This window comes from Emydura macquarii, unplaced genomic scaffold (genome assembly GCF_026122565.2).
Source record: "Emydura macquarii macquarii isolate MOO-44397 ecotype Brisbane River unplaced genomic scaffold, CSIRO-AGI_Emac_v2 contig_2372, whole genome shotgun sequence".
Classification (NCBI taxonomy): domain Eukaryota; kingdom Metazoa; phylum Chordata; order Testudines; family Chelidae; genus Emydura; species Emydura macquarii.
The window spans coordinates 2,311,431-2,318,576 of NW_027132509.1; the positions used below are offsets into that span (position 1 = coordinate 2,311,431).

The following is a 7,146-nucleotide window of genomic DNA, read 5'->3' on the forward strand; positions in this document are numbered from 1 at the left end:
GGTTCTCTTTTCCATTTCCCTCCACAGCGCTGCGGTGCCGTCTGGGGGACGTAGTCACAGAGGCTAAGACTCGGGGAGGTGGGGGAGGTAGCCCCACGGCCTTCTGGGAATTGTAGTTCTAGGAGGCGGGACCATCTCAATAACCCCACAAAACTGGAAGGGGATGGAGGGCAAAAGACTATAACTCCCAGCATGCCCAGCGGCGGAGCGACCAGGCATTTTAGGGAGAACATTCAGGGACTCCCTGGCGCTGACCCTTCTGTGAAATGCCTCCTGGTGCCGCAGTCATCGTTCCCGCTGAGCAGCGCGATAATTAATAGTAGCTGATTCGTCCCGGACTCGCGGGTAGGTTTAGTTGGGCCCTTTAAACCTGGAGTAAATGGGCCTGTTTGGACTGAATAAATATAGACATTTTTATATTTCAGATCGTTCCTGGCCGGAGTGAAAGGCCAAGTTTGTGGTGAAAGCCCAGATGCGAGGGTAGCACTGGGCTTACTCCACTTGTTCTCCCCTCGGCCGCGGCTACCAGAGAATCTGCAGGGCGGGGGAGATGGTGACGTCACTCGCTCCCCTCGCTCGTGTGCTGCAGCCTTTGCTTCTGGGGACAGGACCGAGTCCGTCCGGGCCAGGAACGTGCTTGGCCCAAAAGTCTGACTGTGACCTCAGAGGGGGAATACGTCACTTTCGCACTCCGGCTCCCCCACCCCACAGACTCCAGCCACTCCACGGGGCAGGAAAGGGAGGCGCCCCAACCCGTCTCCAGCCCATCCTGACAGTGTCAGGGCTGCAGGGGGCAGAAAGAATCCGAAACGCAAACACCTACGTTTAGTAAAGCAATTAGCGTTTGGGGCTGCCAGCTGAATACGTTGCAAAGGGCCCTGGCTTTGAACACCGGCCCTCTGAAAAGCGGGTCCCATGCGAGGCACCTACAATCACCAGTTGCTTTTGAAAACCTAGGCGAAGACACCTTGCACCCTGCAAAACCATCATGACCATGTTACCGACCTAGCCACAACCGCCCACCCAATGACCCTATTGTTATTTTACTTCCATGTCCCACAAAGTACGAAGTAGGTGTAGGTTGGTTAAAGTCCAGGAAATTTTGTAATGCTGTGTTTAAGATACCATAGCCCACTTTTTGTACAAAAGGGCATTTGCTCTAATGCTGCTATCTTTCCCCTCTTACCAGTTGTTCCACCTGACTGTTGCCTCCACCCCAGACATGGTTGCATTTATCAGATTCGTAGATTCCAAAGCCAGAAGATACCATTGTAATCATCTAGTCTCATCTCCAGTATAACATAAGCCATAGAATTTACCCCCAAATAATTATTTTTGAACTAGAGCATCTTTTTTTTTAAAAATCTATTTTAATGCTGTTACATGTACCAGCACAATTAGAACATTAAAAACATTGCCATTTGCTAGGTTGCAATATTGGTGATACTACTTATTCTTAGAATGTAAACAATGGAGATAAATTTTACTACCACAGGTGGGAGTTTTTTAAGAAAAACATCCACTGTGCAGTATATTGGACCTGATCCTCCAAAGACACAGAAGTAACTTTATTCATGTGAAAGTTACCACTGACATTTACACACACAACTTTAGATGTCTATAATACATTGTTTTGGGCTTCTTTGAAATGCTTGATAAATGTAAATATTACTGTCTGTTGTTTTGGCAACCTAAAATTAGGCAGACCTGGGCTTGTGGGGGAAGAAAACTGCAATAAGATGAAATCAATAATTGTTTATTATTTTTATAAATTTGTTGATAATCATTATGCTTGGCTCTATACAAAACACACAGTAAGTTCTTTTGTCTTACATTTTAACTTGGATAGATAATAGTTAGAAATAAAACAGTTCAGAAAAATAGTCTACTGGACGACCAAGGTACTGGAAGGTCTAATTAAAGGTGACGGACATTTTCAATTTTGTAGAAGGATTATTGTTGAAAGGCTTCACAGCATTGTCTGGAAGCAGTGAAGCATTTCATTTCTAAAACAAATGCCTCTACCAGGGCCAGTTTGTATGTATAAATACTTAACAGTACAAAATAATACAGTTTGAGGAGCTGATCCTGTAAACACTTATTGTACTAACAAGTGGTGTGCTTTCTACAGTCTCACTGAAGTCACAGTAGTAAGTCTTGTTGGTACTGTTGCAGGATCAGGTTCTTATTTTGAATAGTCTATTTCTACAAACCATATAACCTCAAAGTGCTGTACACTGTTAAATTCTATAGTTACAAAAATAACTTAACACCAGAAGGATAAATACACTAAGAGGTAAAAAGGGGAGAAAAAAAGTGGTTTATGTTGAGATCTGAACAATATTTTAATTCCATTTTTGCTAGCATTTTTTACTTACTGCTTTGCCTTATTATTTAAATGTCAACAATTGAAAGTTAGCTATCGCTACATACACATTGTGCTACAGCCAAGTTTAATGAAATTTTAAAAGACTGGTAGATGTGACAGAACCCAGTGTGAATATCTTCTTCTGCCTTCTGAAAATGTCAGTCATTACATTGAAAAGAATATCAGCATGCTGAATTGAGGGTAGTAATCCCAAATCCCATTGAAAACTTTTGGTATGGGGAAGCAGGGAAACGGGAAGATATAAATGACAGCTATGACAGGCAATAGTACACAGGAAAATATAAAGGACATTCTATTATTGTATACAACATCATAGGAGCCAGAAATACATTCAGCAACATATGCTATTTAATCTTACATGTCAAGAAAGTGAGACCATTTTATTAAAATCTTCAGTTGTATTAATAAGGTGATAATTAACTCACTAGTTTCATCAAATTCTATGTACCTTTCAGCTATGTTGAGTCTTGGCATTTTTATAGTACTTAACAACTAGTATGTCAAAATGGTCTTAGAATTACTGAGCCATATCCTACCCTTGTGTAGGGGTTCCCACACAGGAGTTCGAACACTGTGCAAGTATTTTCTTACAAAGTTTCTTCTGAATAGTTCCATCTGAGGAGGCATTGGAACTAGCAAGGGGATTGGTCCACAAAACCCATAGATGCCTCAAGATCCTCACAGATTATGAGACATTTCTAAAGGCCCAGAACATACATGCAGAAGCCCAAGGCGTATGTCTGGCTCCTTACGCTCTCCCATTGCAGCACATATTCATATACAACCACCAACTTGAGGCTTCACAGAAATCCACACTTGGAGCAATGGGTCAGCATTGTAACATAAGGGGAGTTACTTTTATCTAGCAGTAACCACTAAGTGAGTTGATGCTTGGAAATCCATAAAGATTTGAGAGAAGCATGCGATAGAATGCAGCTATTCCTCAACTGGGTATACAGGATGGAAAATGCAACAATCACTGCTCAGACCCACTCCTGCTGAAGGTTTGAGGGATTTTCTGGTAGATTTTTACCTTCCTCTCTATACAGCAGAGGGTAGTACTGTATGTGACCCAAAGTTTTGATTTTATGCCACCTACATGCAACACCTGTAAGATCCAGAATCTCTAATGTTCTCAGTCTTTCTTCCAGAGAGGTGGTTTAAAGAACATCAGAAATTCAGGATCTTTACATATTGTGTTTAGATTCCAAAATTTGATGCTACAATATTTCTGTCATTTTTTTCAGAGTCCCGACAATTTTTTAATATAATGACATGATTGCATGATTTAAAGGTTGCGGAAAGCCTGGGGTATATTGGGAGGTTTCTTATCTAGATCGTGCTAAGTTTTAGATGGCGATTCTTTGAATATAGATTCCAGCTTGTATTCATATTATTACCATAATAGTTCCTTACAACTGAGTAACCCCAAACACTGTAACATATTAGGTATCAGAAAACTGACACAGTACTTCCAAAAGAGTTGGTGCTGTGTATCTTACTACTGTTTAATATTAACAATGGTTTCAAGAGCTTCTATTTCAATCCAGACTCAACACACTTCAAAAGGCCTCAAAGCCCATGCTGATTGAAATTGAGGTGCCTGCAAGCAAAAATGGAAAGTACAGTACTAAAACTACTGGCCCTTTTTATACTGTCATTTTAAAACTGAGCAAATAAATTAAAAACTACATTCAAATTCTGAGTTGAATCAGCAAATTGGTTTTCACCTTATCCCCTTACATTTAAGGATTCAAACTCAGTGCAAATAAGTTATTCATTCATGGTCATAAGAGTGTTTCAGTCTGGTTTCTAAGAATGAGATGTCTGCATCACGACTGTCACCTTTAATGGCAACTTCAGCAGAGAGAACAAGCAATAAATGAACATGGAAATGGAACTTTCTTCGCTCACCTAGAAGTGCTGTCTTTCTTTGTTAAGTTTCAGGGATATTGGCAGGGTCGTGTGGGGGAAAAAAAAGCATACTTCAGCCTGTGCTGAAGACTAATAGAGAACTTTGGTTTTCAGTGCTGGTCCTCTGGCACCTTTCAGAAGCACTTAATTCACAACAACATGTTAAAAATATACTGGACAAAATATAGTGCTCTGTGGATGATTTTCTTAAGAGGTGCTGAGTTGTATATAAACACAATCTCTGTTAAGGTAAAAATGAAAAACAAAGTAAGAGTTAGCAAGCTATTGCTACTTAGGTTATATATATTATATATTTTATATTTTGTAATATTATAGTCACTTTTCAGGGTGTTCTGTCCTGCTCTTCCCACTCCCTCTAAAAAGGCAGTTTTGAGAGAAACACATTTTTGGCAGGATTAAGATTCCTATACCTAACGTATAAACTACTACTGGCAACATTCAAACGTTCTCATTATGAAAATTCTGAATAAAGGCTCCATATAAGAACTAGCATAGAAACATCTTTATTTTTCTTTACTTAATGACATGTCTACTTAGAGCTTGTCTACAGAGGGAAATGGATCGCATTAGCTTCCTGTATGGATGCTTGTATTCTAGAATACGAGTGGTTTTTTTCTAGTTTAATTTAATCCACTTTGGAAGTGGAGAAGGGAGTTATTCTAGACTAGATATAGCACTTCAAATTCACACCCTGCCTTCTTCTGGAATACTTTCCTTGTAGACAAGCCCTTAAATACTTTCTCCCATCTCCCCAAATAGTGACGTAATAAAGAAAACAATCTGTAAAGAGGTTTGTCAGACAGGACGTTTACAAGTTGTGCTGTTCATGCGCTGTTTTCACATCATTACTCCAAACACACATCACAATTGCTAGACTTTTTGAATCCACCTTTCTGGAAGAAGCCATTCTAGCTGGAAGCAGTATGGGTTTTGAAAGTGTAAAGTGGATAGGTGGTTCTTTGGAAAAGTGTTTAAAAATGCAAGAGGGATGAAGACACAAGGAATTTTTGGTATGGTGTAATCAGCTATACCAACAATGATGGGTCTTGATTCATCAGACATCAGCTGAGATTTTGCATATGGAGTATGTATGTCTTCTGTCTGAGTGAAATTGTCCCCTGACGAGGAAGATCTGTGCAACTCAAGGTTGCCTAGTATGGGAAGTTATTGGTCAAATGTTCATGGTGAGGGTGCATGTGCACTCCCCTGTATGCTCCAAGTAAGATGGGCAACTGGATCTGTGCTTATCCTGAGATCCTGGCACAGATATTACAGAGGTGCAGTGGCAGCTTTTGAAGCCAGAGTCTAGAAACAGCAACTGCAGATGAGCTACCCATGTATGAAAATGGTTGATTTGCAACTATCTCTTTGAGTAGAGATGATTAATTTCCAGCAGCACTTTTAAACTACCCATACTCATTCTTAACAGAGTCAAGTAGCTCTGTAGTTAATATGATGTACCCAGGATATTTGACGTATCTGTCTCATTGTACAGAATGATCAGCTATAAGCAGAGAACAATGTAGCCAAGATATTTTTAAAAAATCATGGCAATTGTTATGTGACTCTTCTTCCCATTAGATGAAACATACGGGTTTAAATTATGTTTCATACACATACATTCCTAATTTAATGATATTTTAAACCCAGCTTCCCTGAATACAGAAATTAATCTGCAAGTGATGCTGAGAAAGATTATGTCAGAGGATTTAAAGAAAGCAACACATGGGTTAACAAATGTAATCATCTACTTGGGAGGTGGTTGGTTATTTGTTCAGCATGATAGTGATGTGTGTAAACCATATGCCTCTTATGAGATGTTAAGATGGGCTACATTCTTGTGGTTACTTCATGGAAAATGAGTTGCAGTGAAAAGTAGAAATGGTGTTGTATTATCCATTGTTGCCAGCATCATTATTGCACATCACTACTGTAATAAGTCCTCAGTGTTGACTTTTTTTTCTTTTGTCTAATGCAAATGTAAAACAAATGATAATTTCAAAGATTTCCAGGGGAAAGTAATTCCAGAATTTAATTTCCAAGATTATATTTGTCAAGTGCATGGCAGAAAGCAGTGCCAGTTCAAGGCTGCAAATGTTCAGTGGAGATGGATGTGGTGTTTATTGAGTTCAAAGCTGGTAATCCTTTTAAGAAGTCCAAATATACCAAAATATAACAGCATCCACTTTAACAAAAACCTGTTAAAACAATATATTTGTAGCAAGTCAAACCAATTCAATTAGCAAAAAGTTGGATCTTTCTTAAAGGCATTTTTTTTTATTCTACATTTGTATGCCATAGAAATTACAAAGAAGGGCATTTGTTTGGCTTCCCAGAGTTCTGCACTTCATGTTCATAAAATAATAGACATTTGAAAAGGCATTCTTCTGCATGCCTAGTCAAGGTCTATATAAGGATGAGTAGAAGCAACTGTCAAACTTTCAGGCAAAAAATTTAGGATACAGTTAAGACATAACTAGATAACATATTAAAACAATATGTGAGAATACTGTAGTTACAGAAAAAATGTTTTAAAGACTGGAAATTCAAATAGGAGAAAGTTAATAAACATTTAAAAAGCAGGAAATTTACAAATAAGGATTTTTTTAGACTTTGTAGAAATATTTGCAGATATAGTACTTGGTTACAAACCACCACCAACAAAAAAAAATATCACTCATCACCCATTGAAGGATTTAAAATGTCACAGCGTAGAAAAATAACTGATATCAATGCAGTAGACGAGGATTATGTACCACACTTGGTTGCTACTTTGGTGGGTTACCTAAATTGATACCTAAAACTTCCAAGCTGATGGTTAA

At 38.8% G+C, this 7,146-nt stretch overlaps 1 long non-coding RNA gene across 1 annotated transcript; it reads left to right on the forward strand.

Annotated features, from left to right (window-relative positions):
* Positions 1 to 3: 3 nt before the first annotated feature.
* Positions 4 to 4,610, forward strand: LOC137161827 (uncharacterized). The gene is made up of 2 exons (XR_010922186.1): positions 4 to 345; positions 426 to 4,610. It is a non-coding gene; the product is annotated as an uncharacterized lncRNA (long non-coding RNA).
* The last annotated feature ends 2,536 nt before the right edge of the window (positions 4,611 to 7,146 follow it).